Source organism: Macrobrachium rosenbergii, chromosome 54, assembly GCF_040412425.1.
Source record: "Macrobrachium rosenbergii isolate ZJJX-2024 chromosome 54, ASM4041242v1, whole genome shotgun sequence".
Classification (NCBI taxonomy): domain Eukaryota; kingdom Metazoa; phylum Arthropoda; class Malacostraca; order Decapoda; family Palaemonidae; genus Macrobrachium; species Macrobrachium rosenbergii.
In genome coordinates, this window is record NC_089794.1 from 45,294,623 (window position 1) to 45,298,515 (window position 3,893).

The 3,893-nt window shown below is 40.8% G+C and overlaps 1 pseudogene; it reads right to left on the reverse strand.

Annotated features, from left to right (window-relative positions):
- Window positions 1-254: 254 nt before the first annotated feature.
- On the reverse strand, window positions 255-1,086 carry LOC136834549 (piggyBac transposable element-derived protein 4-like; annotated as a pseudogene).
- Window positions 1,087-3,893: the final 2,807 nt, after the last annotated feature.

Genomic DNA, 3,893 nt, shown 5'->3' on the forward strand with positions numbered 1-3,893 from the left:
AAAAAGAAACAAAATTATCATCCTATGGCTCCAAACTTTTAGTAGGCCTCCCAGGTCCTTTTAGCATCTGCTGAAGGGGATCCCAAGCTGCTGTGGCTTCTGTAGGGAGGTGAGGTGGAGAAAGGCCCTGTTTTGAGTTACTATAAAAAAATTTTTAGAATAATTATTTTTTACTAAAATAACTGCAGCAATTGAGTATTTGTTATATTTGCAAGTAAGTAAAGTCTTCAGATATATTTCTACTTACCTCTGCCTCATACACAATTGCCATAGATAGTGTAGTAGTGGTTGTGACACAGCTCGTTGGCAAGACACACACCGGAAGTGTGTGTGTGTTTTTTTTTTTTCTGCCTTCGAGGGACACACCATGGGCTCCCTCATCTGTGCTGCTGGTAGTCCAGCATTTCCTGAAGGTCCAGGGGGGTGGGCAGCTCAAAAACAGGGCATATGAGATCCTTGAGCTGCTTCGGCAGAGTGTGACTCGTGAGGCGATGCACTGCTAAGGGTTCGATCAGTTCCATAGCCAACACCTGCATAAAGTGCTTCTTCTGAAACTCTCTGCGACCTATCTTCTGCATGTTTTCCCCATGTATGATCCAGGAGCTAATGACCCCAGCATTCAGCATGTCACACGGATGCTGGCTACACATTTGGTCGAAAGTGTCCACCGCCCCTTTCATCCTGTTGTAGTCTTCAATGATGGTTGGCTTTTCACTTCTGGCCAAGGATTTATCTCCATGCATTAAAGACATGAGGAGGACAATTTTCTTCTTGGAAGGCACACATGAAACCAGTGTCGTCCTTCATGAACAGGAAGGCACTGGAACCTGGAGTCCGTGTGGTCCTGTCTTTCATCTCTCCTGGTATCTCTGACTTGTTCCCCTTGACTGTCCCAGTCAGTGTCATCCCACAGTTGTGCAGCAGATCCTAGATGAGGGGCACAGAGGTGAATCAACTGTCGGTCATTACATTCCTGTTGATAAAGTGGTAGTGCTGCATCAGGTCCTTGGTGAAGGAGTGGCCAAGGTTTTGCCCGTCCCTCAGCCATGTCCCCTGCTTTCCAAGATAGGGGATCCCTGACAGCATGTACTTGCTCTTCACATCACTTGCCGTGATGATCTTGATGCTGTACTTCACTGGCTTATTTGGGATGTACATCTGAAAAGGAAAGTGGCCTCAGAAGGCAAGCAACTTCTCGTCAAGAGTTAGAAACTCGTGTGGGGTATAGTGGGTGCCACAGGCCTAGATGAAAATATCGCACACTTTCCTGATTGGGGCAAACTTGTCCATTTCTCTTTGCTGTTCTCTGGTATTGAAGTCATCAAACTATATGCAATTGATGAGGAAAGTAAAGCACCCTTCAGACATAGTTGCCCTGTAGAAATTGGCACCAAACCTAGGGCTCCAGACATCCTTAGTGGAGAGGTGGTTGTCTCTCCTGTAGCCACTAAAGATGAGTACCCCTAATATGGCATGTATATCCTCAGGTGTTGTGCGTTGTACTGTGGCCTCTTGCTGCTTGTACTTTGCTGCTGCCTCAGTGTCTATTTTCTGGTTGGTCCACTGCGCAATTTTCCTGATGACTTCATCCAGAAAGAACGAAGAGAAACCCTTCTTGGGGCACAACACCGTGTATCACCAACTACTGGTATGCCATACCCTAAAATAGTACCTAAACACTATCCTTGGGTAGGTACCACCCGACGTGTTCAACACCCTGTATCACCAACCACAGGTATGCCACACCCAAGCTCAGGCCTAGACAAGGGGAGCATAGAGAGCGAGAAGACGCGACCTTCCCCCACTGTCAAGCTGATAGCTGAAGCTACTGAGGAGCAGGGCTACCACTCGTACTTTTTTCTTTGGTAGTGTGGATGGGCCGGCCATGATAAGAGATTTTTAAAAGATTCGTATAGCAACGTTTCACTCTAAAGACTCAAGTCACAATGTGGTCTATCTCTCTAAAGCCACAGCGTAATTTCATAAACTGTTACCAACATGTAATGGCAAGATTTTTAGAAAAGTTATGGAAATAATTTCACCAACTGGCTGGTGTGTGTGCATTTCCGAAAAAGAAAAGTCTCTAAAAGATGACCTACATTTGTAGCCTAACTATAGGATTCTCAAAAACATGTATTGTTTAAGATCTCGTATTTACAGAATTTGAAAGTTTGAATTCTCTATTTGGTAACACTGTGAGACAATACTCGCCATCCAGATGGACACTGTGTTGGTGTAAATGTCCTTAATACCTGTCTGAGACGTGTATTAAACAGAGACGAACCAATGAATCACTTGGGTAAACACCAAATATAACGTCTTTGCAATGTCTTTGTTGATGTTATGTACTTGTGGACCATAGATACATATTATTTACAAAAATATCTTACTTTAATATAATTTTACAAAAAAAAAAACCCAGATTTCCGAGTAAAAAACCCAGAAACCCAGATGAGAGACAAAAAACACTGGAGTGGCAGCCCTGCTTAGGAGCAGCGATGCCATTCATTCTGCATGAGGCATTTTGCACGTTTTCTTAAAGACTTAAACGGTGAAAGAGCACGCTCAAGCATTTTGTTTTCTAAACAAGAGGAATAACTGCAATATTTCATGTTTGTTTTTAACAGCGCTGCATTTCAAATATCTGTAAATAGCAACCAAAGAATCCCACCAAAATAAGTTTGTGTATTTTCCATTGCAAACTTTCTGATGTGTTTCTTGGTTGTTGTTCATGATGCCCGTACACCGGATTATTTTTTATTATGTATGGCATTATTAACTTCGTCATACAATTTTTTAGTACAAAATATACATATTTTAATTAATGTGTATGTAAATGTACAAAAGTAAGAAAGAACACATATATATATATATATATATATATATATATATATATATATATATATATATATATATATATATATGAAACAAAGCTAAGAACTAAAGCAAAACAATTGCAGGATTCTTAATTGATTTATAGCAAACATATAAGTACTGTTTGTGAAGTAGAAATACTGTATGCTATTGCAGTGCACAGTCATTAACATTGTACATGCTATGTTATTCAGTGGGTTATGACACTGTCGAAGAAATAAAGAAGTCATACACGATGCAATTACACTTCTTTATCATCCTTGTTGGTATGTTTTGGGATCTTTGAATTGCCATAATCATAACATAGTTAGGATAAAAATCCACGCATCTTCCAGAGCTTTTTACCTGCTCAGATACGAGCACCAACGCTGCCTGAGTGGAAGTCAGCAGCTAATTTCTCGTCTTGCTTTTATTCAGGTTCATTTTAGAGAAATTCCTCTCCGCATCAGTGTTGGATGTCAGAGTGCCAAGATGTTGAAAACAAAATCTGGAAGAACTTAAAAATGTCATCATTAGCATCTGTAAAGCCGGGTATGCACGATCAGGTTTACCTGTCAGTTCACCCTCGACCATTCAGCGGATGAGCATCCACACGTAAAGAGTAGAACTGTCAGTTGGACAGTCAACTCGAGGTCATCGCCCTCAGTTCTCTCCTAGGCTTTGTCATGGCAACACTATATTGCAGCGGTGGAAACTCCGCTGGCTGATAAGGAGATGGAGCTACATAGACTAGCTGCTGCAGCAATTCACTTAAAAATAGGAAACAAGCAAAAAGGCGCAATAGGGTATGGTCTAAATATTGCATATTAAAGAGATATCTATTTTTATATAGTATTAACGAATAAGGTTAAATTAGAACTGGGGGTTTTTTCAGTTATTTATGAAATGGACCATGAAGCCTACTTTCAGTAGTAACGCCTTTCATAAAAAGGCGGGAAACTGGACTAGGCCTATACCAAATTGTCTATCATATGGAAATAATTTGATTTATTTTGTATCATAAGATTTGGACTCACAAC